Genomic DNA, 13,135 nt, shown 5'->3' on the forward strand with positions numbered 1-13,135 from the left:
AGCGTATAATGGGCCGTTACCAGTTTTTAGGTCATTAGGAGTTGATTAGGTCCATATAAATGGTGGACAGAAAATCGTGGACTGAGCTTCAATTGTCCATTCCTGGTTGGTTGCTATATCTACAGGCAGTTAAATAATTTTTACGTAAACAAATATTTCTATGTGCAGATTGTTACATGTGTCATTTTGTTAGCAATGATCCCATCATGTGAGCGATACGAGCACGCACACACCAGTTCTTGCTCGCCGATAAAACATCACGTAGCCCAGACCATGCCATGATCGCAGTGGGTGATTCGAGGCAGGGGAAACTTTGGGATCCCAAAGATCAGCACATTGAAGTGAAGAGACTACATATCAACATGTTGGCGGCCACATGTGCATAGTAAAGAATACGTCAGCGTAGCAAAGAACACATCAACACTGTGCCGATGCACATGTACACACCATAGTTGTCGCCCGCAGCAAATTTTATGTATCTAACATAAACAAACACATATCAATCAAGCGCATCCTTATCCTCAAGGCTCCCAACCAGCAGGACGAAGACACGTATCGCAGTGCCTCAGGGTGGAGCAACCCCCCGGACCCGGAACCGATAAGTCCCAAAAAATTTTATGTATCTAACATAAACAAATATTTTTGGTGGATGACATGCTGACGTGTTCTTGCTCGTTGGTTACAGCTCAATGCCTATGTGTTTAGGTTCCTAGAATTATGGCGCTGCATGTACATTTTCATCTTTAAATGCTTTGTTGCTAAACCTCCACTCTTTTTGCTATACCTATTCCACACTCTGTATTTTTTGAATTTGGAGGACCTGTTTTGGCTTTATGTCACCACCTAAAGGTCGTCGTTGGGCGTGAGATTCTGAGCAAAGGCAACGTCATCAACGTCTCCTGGAATTAACTCAATGTTTGCATTTGTGTTCGATTCGTTAGAATTTCTTATTAGTTTTTGCTTTAGTTTAGCATGTGCGTTTATGTTTGACCCATTTATTTTCTCATGTTAATTGCATTATATTCATTCGCGGTTGTATGTATGCATGTTTATTCTTCATATTGCCAAAGCACCTTGACGGTTATAGATGTTGGGATACGAGGTAGGCTACACTAGCGCAAAACAAAATTTTCTACCGCGTAAACCAGGAAAAAAAACTGTCGTATAAGGATCACGGGATTACCACTCGACGCACTACTGGTGAAGAAGATGTAGATTCGCGTCGATGCAGCGAAGTGGATCAGCGTAGTCGTATGTAGTCAATCACGTTGACGTCCAGTAGCTCCTCAGCAGCTCGTCCACGTGCAGCAAGATCTCCCTCGTGCTGCAGCTCGTCGTCAGCTCGTCGGCGGCTCGTCATGGCTCATCGGCGGCTCGTCCAAGTGCTGCAGGCGCAACACCTCCAAGGTATCCACACGTGCAGGGAGGAAGCGTCGCAATCCGGACTACTAGATCCACGAGTTGCAACAGCGAAGGGCGTGGGAGGCGTGGGAGGCGCGGCGGATGTGTTTCGCCAAAAAGGTGCTAACCCTAGGGCGCCCCCACCCCTCTATTTATAGAGGTTCCTAACGGGCCTCTGGGTCCGAGGCCCATTAGTACTTCTAAACCTAATCCAACTCGGATCACATCCGAATTGGGCTTCCAGCCCCTTAAGTGTGTGACCCTATGGGTTCGGATACGTATAGACATGGCCCGAGTACTCCTACTCGGCCCAATAGTCAGTAGCGGCCTCTAGCAAGACGTGCCAACTCCTATACGCACCCGAAGATCATATCAGACGAACCATCACAACATAATATACATGCTATTCCCTTTGCCTCACGATATTTGGTCTAGCTTCAAGCCGACCGCTCTTTCTCGATCCTGTGATTCGGAATCCCTTTGTAGGTTAACTCTTAACCGTACGTAGCATGGCCATGCATTTTCGGATCACTCTCAACCAGAGAGGGGCAAATCCCATCTTGATTGACCATGTCTGATATCATGCTTCTTGACAAACCCGAAAGCTACCTTTATAACTACCCTGTTACGGCGTAGCGTTTGATAGCCCCTAAGTAGGTCGATCCACATCTTGAATACATGCGACAATCTCAGGTCTAAGGATAAAGCGTATATGTTGTTTAAAGAGAGAACTACTTCTCGTGTTGGGTCAGTCCTAGCACATGTCTCAACATGTGCCAACATTATTAGTTCAACATCTCCATGTCCATGACTTGTGAAACATAGTCATCAACTAATACATGTGCTAGTCTAATATTCATGTGTGTCCTCACATGAACTCCGACTAGGGACAACTTTAGAATAACCATACAAGTAAAGAGTTTCACACACAATTCACATAATTGCAAATCAATTCAAGTAGCGTTTAATGGATATTCAAGGAACACAATATAAATCATGGATACAAATGGAATATCATCATCTCTATGATTGCCTCTAGGGCATATCTCCAACAATAGATACCCGGGTACCCTCATGGACGGCCCAGCTGACCACTAATCGGTCGGCCCGACTTGATTAAGAAGGCAGAACATAGAGTCCGGCTAGGGCTCCCCACGTGTTGTAATTCTACTAGATCTCATTTATAGTAACCAACTAGGGGTCCTGCCATGTAACCCTACCCCTCAGAGTATATAAGGGGAGCTAGAGGTACCCCTAGCAGGGGAACTGATCCAATCCCTCAATACAACAACCAACACCCGAGCGCAGGGTGCAATACAATCCCCAAAATAGGATGTAGGATATTACACTACACTGGCGGCACGAATATGTATAAATCTCTGTGTCTTGTGCCTTGCATTACCATCAAGTTCATGGTCTTGCAATCCTCTCTACCTACAAATCAACCATCTGGGTACCCCCTAGGTGGACTGCGGGTCACATAATTCGATAGTTGGCCCGTCAGGTAGGGGTGATCGTGAGGTCCTCCCCAGCAAGCTTGATGGCAGTTATTATAAAGATCTATTCAAGAAGCCCAGTGAGTCGTTCCTAGCATTGGTATTAGATCTATTTGATGTCCGCAATAGCTAATCTCGTATTCTTCATCTTCAATCTCTACGCTTGGAGCCTCTTCTCTCTCCGATCGGCGCATCATGAGGTGTCCACCACGGCCACTACGTGCGAGATGTTGGAGCGCTGCGGGGGTGGCCGCCAACATGCTTGCCGTGTTCACCCGTCGGTACGTGATCACGATGGCGGGCGTCACCCAGGACTCCATCCACCATGTTAGTTTGGTCGGTGCCTAAAACTTGGGCGATTCCGACATCCTTGTTCCTTCTCCACGCCGGCGTTAACTCTACATCTGTCTACGTGCGGGCATATACGACCAAGGAAAATCCATCTGCAAAGACCATACAGGAGACACTAAGCTTACTTTACTCTTTTCCGTTTCCAATTTTCTTTATCAGTTCAATCGGCCAACATTGTTTTTGTATTGTCAATTATTTTATTCAGCTGTCGTGAATTTTCTATACCTAGGCGACTTGTAGTTGCATCATTGCACACCTCTGCCTCTCTGACTGTAGGTTTGCATGCTGACATGCGTGCGCACGACGCTATCGCATTCAGGATCCGTTAGCCAAAAGCATGCGCGGTTCATGAGATCGGGGTAGCCATATGTGCTCGACTCGGCAGCAATGACCATGACCTCAACAACAACAGCACGGGCGACGCCAACGCGCCAGGGACAACTCTGATGACTCAGACCCCACACGGAGCTGGCATCGCCCCAGGGACAACTCTGATGACTCAGACCCCACACGGAGCTAGTCAGGAGCGAATCCCCGATTAGTTTGCTTCATCACCAACTGACCGCCGACCACGATGATCAAGATGACGGTTGGGGGCTTCTAAGCCTAAACGCGAAGACGACACGTGGGTTCTCCGACTCGACCACGAATCAAGCTAAGTCTTATTTACAATTAAATATTTTAAGGCTTCTGAATACCTACATACGTCTTGGATCCTCCATGTCTCCTTGACTTTTGCTGACTGCCTCGGCTCCTCTATGTCTCTAAGACTTTCGCCGATCACCTTGGTCGCACCCCGGCTGCTTATACAGCTTGGTCCATCCACTACACGGGCGGTCGGGTGCTACATCCCTTGGGTTCCCACCTCATGCTGGTACTTTTCTGCACAGTTCTGACTGCTTTGCAACTTGTCCACCCCCCTTAACGGTTTCTAAAGTACTTGGGTAGCACACGCCTTAATCCATGAAACTTGACCTTCATGTGTCGCTTTCTACTAAGCACGCTCGAGTCCCCTCAACAGCACCCCAGCAGGGTTAGGTGCTTAAATGTAACGGGCTAACTACTCGAGGAAATTACCTAGCCTACAAGAGCAGGATGCGCAAGAGTTTATTTCTACAATGAATCGGACTTCCGAGTTATTCAATCATTAAATATTCTACATTATGCTACATATTCTTTGCATTATCTTTTTACAGTTCAAAAACTACTCAGCATGCCTCCTACCACTCAGCCGACCTCCTAGGCTCGGGGGCTGGGTGTGGGAGGTGACTTGGTGTGCTTCCGCAACTCAGCAGACCTCCGAGGCTTAAGGATCAGGTGTGGGATGTGACTCGGAGTGCTTCCACGACTCGGTCAGCTCCTAGGCTCGGGGGTTGGATGTCACTAACAACTAGGCGTGCCTCTTGCTGCTCGGCCGACCTCTCTGGATCGGGGCGGGAGGCAACTCGGTGCGCTTCCGCGAGTCGGCCGGCTCCCAGGCTCGGGGGCTGGGCACCACAGACGACTCAGTGAGCATCCTGCTGCTCGACCAACCTCTCTACCTTGGGGCAAGAGGCGACTCGGTGTACTTCCTTGACTCGGCCAGCTCCCAAGCTCGGGGGCTGGATGCCACAGACGACGCAGCATGCCTCCTGCCACCAGGCCGACCTCCTAGGCTCGGAGGCTGGGTGCGGGAGGCAACTCGGCGTGCCTCCATGGCTTCACCAGTCCTCGCGCTCGGGGACTAGGCGCCTACTTCGGGTCGACATGCCTTCATGGTTCTGCTAGTCCTCGCGCATGGGTGCTCGGAGGCTGGGCTTAATATATCACTTGACGTGCGTCCATGGTGTTTCACAAGACAAAGACTACAAGATCAAGAATTTCTCTTTGAGCACTTCGCAGCTTCTCAGCAACTAGACGACGAAAGCACTCGGGGGAAGCTTATCCAACTTGGCATTCGTGTTGGGCTTGACGGTTATAGATACCGGGTACCCTCATGGAGGGCCCAGCTGACCACTAATTGGCCGACCCGACTTGATGAATAAGGTAGAAGATAGAGTCCGGCTAGAGCTCCTCACGTGTTGTAATCTCATCTATAGTAATCGACTAGGGGTCCTGCCATGTAACCCTACCCCTCGGAGTATATAAGGGGAGGTAGGGTTACCCCTAGGAGGAGAAATGATCCAATCCCTCAACACAACAACAAACACCTGAGCGCAGGGTGCAATACAATCCCCAAATAGGGCGTAGGGTATTACGCTCCAGTGGCGGCCCGAACCTGTATAAATCTCTGTATCCTGTGCCTTGTGTTACCATCAAGTTCATGGTCCTACGATCCTCTCTGCCTACAAATCAACCATCTGGGTGCCCCCTAGGTGGACTGCGGCTCACTAAATCCGACAGTTGGTGCGCCAAGTAGGGGTGATCGTGAGATCCTCCCTAGCAAGCTTGATGGCTGGTATTATCAAGATCTATTCAAGAAGCCCAATGAGTCGTTCCCAGCGTTGTGTATTAGATCTATTTGATCTCCGCAATAGCTAATCTCATATTCTTTATCTTCAATCTCTACACTTGAGGCCCCTTCTCTCTTCGATCGGCACATCACGAGGTGTCCACCACGGCCACTACGTGCGAGAGGTTGGAGCGCTGCCGTTGTGGCCACCAGCATGCTTCTCGTGTTCAGCCGTCGGTACGTGATCACGACGGCGGGCGTCACCCAGGATTCCATCCACCACGTCTGTTTGGTCGGCGCCAAAAGTTTTGGCGATTCCTACATCCCTATTCCTTCTCCACGCCACCGTTAACTCTACATTTGTCTACATGCGGGCATGTGGCCAAGGAAAATCCATCTACAAAGACCATACGGGAGACACTGAGCTTACTTCACGCTTTTTCATTTCCAATTTTCTTTATCAGTTCAATCGGCCAACGTTGTTTTTGTATTGTCAATTATTTTATTCAGCTGACGTGAATTTTCTATACCTGGGCGACTTGGAGTTGCATCATTGCACACCTCTACCTCTCTGACTGTAGGTTTGCGTGCTGACATGCGTGTGCACGACGCTATAGCATTCAGGATCCGTTAGCCAAAAGCATGCGCGGCTCATGAGGTCGAGGTAGCCATATGTGCTCGACTTGGCAGCAAGGATCATGAGCACAACCACAATAGCACGGGCGACGCCAACGCGCCGAGGACAACTCTGACGGCCCAGACCCCACACGGAGCTAGCTTCATCACCAACTGACCGCCGACCGCCATGAGCAAGATGACACTAGGGGGCTTCTAAGCCTAAACATGAAGTCGACACGCGGGTTTTTCGACTCGACCACGAATGAAGCTAAGTCTTATTTACAATTAAATATTATACGACTTCCGTATACCTACATACACCTCGGCTCCTCCTTGTCTCCTTGACATTCGCCGACCGCCTCAGCTCCTTTGTGTCTCTGTAACTTTCGCCGACCACCTTGGTGGCACCCTAGCTGCTTATACAGCTTGATCCGTCCACTACACGGGCAGTCGGGGGCTACACCCGCCAGGTTCCCAGCTCATGCTGGTGCTTTTACGCACAGTTCCGATTGCTTTGTGGCTTGTCCATCCCGCTTAAGGGTTGCTAAATTACTCGGGTAGCACAAGCCTTCATCCATGAAACCTAACCCTCATGTGTCACTTCCTGCTAAGCACGCTCAAGTCCCCTCGCAACACCCTGGCATGGTTAGGTGCTTAAACATAACGAGCTAACTACTCGGGAAATTACCTGGCCTACAAGAGCAGGATGCACAAGAGTTTAATTCTACAACGAATTAAACTTTCGAGTTATTGAATCATTAAATATTCTAGATTATGTTACATAATGTTTGCATTATGTTTTTACAGCTCAGAAACTACTCAATGTGCCTCCTACCACTCAGCCAACCTCCTAGGCTCAGGGGCTAGGTGTGGGAGGTGACTCGGCGTGCTTCCACAACTCAGCGGACCTCCCAGGCTTAGGGATCGGGTGCTGGAGGCGACTCGGCATGCTTCCGCGACTCGGTCGGCTCCCAGGCTCAGGGGTTGGGCGTCACAGACAACTCGACATGCCTCTTCCCGCTCAGGCAACCTCTCTGGATTGGGGCAGGAGGCGACTCAGTGCGCTTTGGCGACTCAGCCGGCTCCCAGGCTCCCAAGCTGGGCACCACAGATGACTCGGCGAGCTTCCTGCTGCTCAGCCGACCTCTCTGGCTTGGGGCAGGAGGCGACTCGGTGCACTTCCACGACTCGGCCGGCTCCCAAGCTTGTGGGCTGGATGCCATAGACGACTCGGCATGCCTCCTGTCACCAGGCCGACCTCCTAGGCTCAGAGGCTGGGTGCTGGAGGCGACTCGACATGCCTTCGTGGCTTCACCAGTCCTCACGCTCGGGGGCTGGGTGCCTACTTCGGGTTGACGTGCCTCCGTGGCTCCGCTAGTCCTCGTGCTTGGGGGCTGGGCATAGGATATCACTTGATGTGCGTCCATCGTGTTTCACAAGACAAAGACTACAAGATCAAGGATTTTTTCTTTGAGCACTGCGCAGCTTCTCGGCAACCAGACGATGAAAGCACTCGGGTGAAGCTTATCGAACTCGGCATTCGTGTTGGGCTGCCGTTCAACTCCACACCGCTTGGGGGCTTGACAGTTATAGATACTCAGGTATCCTCATGGAGGGCCTAGCTGACCACTAATGGGTCGGCCCGACTGGATGAATAATGTAGAAGATAGAGTCTGGCTAGAGCTCCCACGCGTTGTAATCCGACTAGATCTCATCTATAGTAACCGACTAGGGGTCCTGCCATGTAACCCTACCCCTCAGAGTATATAAGGGGAGGTAGGGGTACCCCTAGGAGGGGAACTAATCCAATCCCTCACCACAACAACCAACACCCGAGCGCAGGGTGCAATACAATCCCTAAAATAGGACGTAGGGTAGTACGCTATACTGGTGTGGCAGAACCACCCAAATTAACCTGGCTAAAGTGTACTCAACTTCGCCTCATATGCGAACCACCACTTTAATCAAGTTAACCTGATAATCTATCGGGATTTACCCGATAAACCACTTGTCTCAGATTGAAACAAAGCATACTCACACGAAGATGAGTCTAGAGATTACAACAACATAGATAGATTAATATAGGTCCCAACTTCAGCTATTACACCACAAAAGTTCAAAATGCATAAAGTAAATTTTTTCAGAGTTTAGCAGCGGAAATAAAATGATACAACTAACATCGATACAAAATACCATGGAGAAGCTGGCCATGATATCAATTGTCGGTGTCGACAATCGCGGGTTAGGACTACCGGCTTAGTAAATTTGTTTCTCTGCGCATAAAGCTCGGATGGTTGTACGAGAGGGCACGAGGTTTATACTGGTTCGGACAGGAATAGCCCTACGTTCAGTGCGGGTGGCTGCTCGTGTTACTCGTACCAAGTCTATAGTAGGGGCTACAAATAGGAGAGAGAGGGAAGCTGGTTCCCAGGTCGCTGTGAGTGTTTTCTCATCTGGTGGTTCGGTTGGCTTGTACTTGGGTGAATTCGGGGTCCCGTCCCTCGGGCCACCTGGTCCCCCTTTTATAGTGTAAGGAGGACACAGGGGTTACAAAATGAGCTGGGAGTAAGAAAGGTAAAAAGGTAGAAAGGTAAAACAAGAGAGGGGGAGGAGCTACTGGAGACGCCGTCTTCCTTTCTTATCTCTGCATCTTGTTGGTCTTGCTACTGGGAAAGGGCGGTCATCCTCCTTTCTTGTCTCTGCTTCTTGTTGGTATTGCTACTGGGAAAGGGCGGTTGCCGTTGGGTCCCATTGATGATTCGGCGGTCGGCCACTATAGCCGAGCACGCTAGTCGCATATGGCGGCTGACCACTGTAGCCGTGCAAGTTGGTGGTGACAACCAGCCACTGTAGTCGTGTAAGTGGCAGGAGGCGGCCGACCACTGTAGCCATATTTTCTGACAGGGCGGTGCGGTTGATGTGCATTTCTTGCCAGGCTGCGCTGGAAACCAGGCAGTTTTCCCTCCTTCGTTAGACGGCGTAGGCGATGAGTGCCCTATGACAGGTGTCGCAGAGGGATAAGGCGGTGCACTCGTAGTCTTGTGCTGTCGTGGTAGCAATGTGCAGCCCACCATTCTGTCAGGTCATGTCGAAGAATGCGGGCGCCTCTCCATGTGTCAGAATCGTATCCTAGAGCGTGCGCATCCCATCAGTTATGTTTTGGCGAGATCGGGGGGACCCACAAGACCTGTGCCTCCGTTTGATGTCCTGCACATGCCTTTGAGCGAGGCGGAAACGTGCTTTGAGGGGTCAGGTGTGTTCGACCCCTTGCGTTCGGGGTCAGGCGAGTCGGAATCTTGCTTCGAGGGGTCAGGCGCATCCGACCCCTTGCGCTTGGGGTCGGGCGAGGCGGAAACTTGCTTCGAGGGGTCGAGCGCGTCCGACCCCTTGCACCTGGGGTCGAACAAGGCGGAGCGAGGTACCTTCGGGGTGTGTTTTTGTCGGTGAAGATTACGGGTGCTGGGGATGGGCCCTGGCCCTTACGACCGTTGATTAGGGAGCGTAAGGAGGTCATTTATATTTCTCCCCAACAGTAACCCCCGAGCCTCTAGTGGAGCGAGGTGCTCCTCCAGAGGCTGTGATTGGCTCTGGGCAGAGTGTTTGTCTAGAGTCTTTGTCTAACCCGTAACTAGGTTCGATCAGGGAAAACATTTTTGTCGTTGGCCTGATCGGGGAGTTTCAGGCAGATTCCCATTGTCCCTGTCATCATTCCTGCCTGATGACCGAGCGTGACCACATGCGTGGCCGTTTCTTTGCGATTCCAGCCCCCGAGCCCCCACGCGCTGCAGGAGGCCGATCAAGAGGTCGGATCATCTTTTAATTGTTGCCCCTCAAGCGTCCGTTCGGTTAGACGGAGGGGTTGAGCCGTGCCATGTTATCCTCATCGGACAAACCATGGTGCTCGGTGAGCTGCTAACGGGTCCGTTCGAGTGGAGTCCCGGTCCCCGTTAGGGGGGAATCCGGCTTGGGCCAAGCTGGTGGCGTACTCCTTGTTCCGGACGGCCAGGTGATAGAGTTCCCGAGTCCATTCGACCGGATCCGAGGGTTCGTTGCCTTTCTTCGAGGAAAAACCATGAACTTAATTGCCAGTCGGGACTCGAATGTGAGGTCGGGACGCCCTTGGCTTTCGTTCGCCAGGGTAGAGGTTGCTAGCAGACCCATCCCGTCTCACCCCTTGCTCGGGAAGTGTCCTGGGGCGGCTATCAAACCCTTGGGAAGGCCAGCCTTATAACCCCTCGACCGTAATGGGCCATAAGAGCGTTTTCAGCTCTGTATCCCTTTTGTACCTGAAGCAGGCCTTGGGCCGCTTATGGGCAACATTTGTGCACATGGCCTCTAGGATGCAAAGCGGCAGATAATTCCGGGCGCATAGGGCGAGGAGGCACGACGTTCCCTGCGGTTAGAATGGGCTCGTGCGCACGGTTTCCGAAAAAAGACAGGGGTGATGAGATGTACCTGACGTCGCAATAAATGCAATTGGTTCCTCTGTCGTCCGCCGTGCACCCCTTATAAAGCGAAAGAGCTTTCCACACTGGTTTCGCCCCGCGCTTGCCTTCAGCTTTCTCGCCTCCTTTCCTACTCTTTGTCTCCTTTCGAGCTAGAGCAATCATTCTTTCACCGCCGCCAACGAAACTTCCCCCTTCTCAGTGATGGATTCGTGGTCTCCGTCAAGCTTCAACACCGTGCGCGCGACCGGCCTCATGAAGAAGGGTCTTCATCGGGATAGGACCACCGTGAACGAGTGGTGGTTTCCCGGGAATGAGGCCGAGCCGCACCCGGCGGATGGGTACGTGGTCTCCTTCACGCATTTCCATGAGAGGGGGTTCGTGATTCCCCCAAGCCGCTTCTTCCGAGGGCTCCTGCACTACTATGGCATCGAGCCGCAGCACCTCAACCCCAATGGCATCTAGCACATCACGGTGTTCATCGCGCTATGCAAGGAGTATTTGGGGATTGAGCCCAACTTCTCCCTCTGGAAGTACTTCTTCGCGGTTACTCTTTATCTGAGGACCGAGAGGAGGGGAAACCAGACGCAGTAGATTTCGGTGCCGGTGGGGTGTGCCGGTATCCACCTCCGTGGCAACCGGGCCAGGGAGTACATGTCAATGAAGACTCCATCTTCCCACAAGGGGTGGCATCAACAGTGGTTCTATGTGAAGAACCATGGCAACATCCCCTTGTCGGTGTACACCGACCGCACTATCGAGGAAGTGCCAGCGACGTGGTCTTACGGCCCCGTCGAGAAGGAGAAGAAGCAGATCCGAGACCTCCTCCAGGCCATCAACCGTCTGAAGAACCATGGCCTGACCGGGGCTGGGGTCATCGGGGCGTATCATGCCCGGAGGGTAGCGCCGTTGATGCTGTGGGCCCGCTCACTCGACGAGATGGTTCCTGGCGTGCCGACCAACGGCACCGTCCTCTCTACGGAGGGGATTGCTGATGCCGAGATCGAGCAGTGTGTCTAGGAGGCGTTGGGCAACAAGGATGTTGAGTTCCTAGTGCCGGGGCACCCTCCGATGTGTCCGGATGAAGGCTTCATTGAGCTGGTGAGAAACTTGCATTCTCGTTCTTTTTTCCTGCATTTACCTAGTTTGTCATCTTGACGCAGGGTTTTCAAATCTGCAGGGCAATTTAAGCCTCGCTGTATGCTCCCAGCCACCATTGCCAGATGACGCGGAGCGGAGGATGCGGAACTACCTCGCCGCCGAAGCGTAGAAGAGGAGGATGTGGAACCGCCTCGCCGCTGAAGTGCAGAAGAGGAGGAAGGACAAGGAGGCGGTGAGGAAGAAGAAGAAAGCCGTGGCGAGCTTTCGAAGGCTGCGGAGGGGCCCAGGCCCGACAATGGACGAAGATGATGACGACGACGACGACGATGATGATGATGATGATGAGGATGGCGACGACGAGGAGGAGGGGTCTGACTAGCTCGAATGGTTGATGGCCGAAGAGCTTGAGAGCGACGTGGTCGGGGAGCAGCTCGCTGCTGAGGACTATGTCCCGATCTTCGCGCTAGGCCCGCTTGTCATCCGGGAGCCGCCCCCTCAATCGGTCGCGGAGGGTGTGCCGGTCGGGTCAGCCGTCTAGGGCCCGACCCCGTGGGACCTAGAAGCCGTGCCCCAGGGGTCGGCGAGGGGCGTGTCTCAGGAATCGGCGGGGCCAACCCCTGTTCCTCTGCCTGTGTCGCACGAGCAGAGGGATAGCGGCAAGCGGCCGCTATCCGATATCCTGGGGTCGGCGTCGGGCTTTGGCGCGCCGGAGTTGAAGCGCGTGTTGGGATACGAGGTAGGCTACACTAGCGCAATTCAAAAATTCTACCGCGTATAACAAGGAAGAACTGCCGTATAAGGATCACGGGATTACCACTCGACACACTACTGGTGCGGAAGATGTAGATATGCGTCGATGCAGTGAAGACGATCACGTAGTCGTACATAGTCGATCACGTCCAGCAGCTCCTCAGCAGCTCGTCCACGTGCAGCAAGATCGCCTCCGGTGCCGCGGCTCGTCGTCGGCTCGTCGTGGCTCGTCGGTGGCTCGTCGGCGGCTCGTCCAAGTGCTGCAAGCGCAACACCTCCAAGGTATCCACACGTGCAGGGAGGAAGCGTCGCAAGCCGGACTGCTAGATCCGCGAGTTGCAACAGGCGAGGGCGTGGGAGGCGCGGCAGGTGTGTTTCGCCAAAAAGGTGTAAACCCTAGGGCGCCCCCACCCCTCTATTTATAGAGGTTCCTGACGGGCCTCTGGATCCGAGGCCCATTAGTACTTCTAAACCTAATCCAACTTGGATCAGATCTGAATTGGGCTTCCAGCCCCTTAAGTGTGTGACCCTATGGGTTCGGA

The sequence above is a fragment of the Setaria viridis genome, chromosome 1 (assembly GCF_005286985.2).
Source record: "Setaria viridis chromosome 1, Setaria_viridis_v4.0, whole genome shotgun sequence".
Classification (NCBI taxonomy): domain Eukaryota; kingdom Viridiplantae; phylum Streptophyta; class Magnoliopsida; order Poales; family Poaceae; genus Setaria; species Setaria viridis.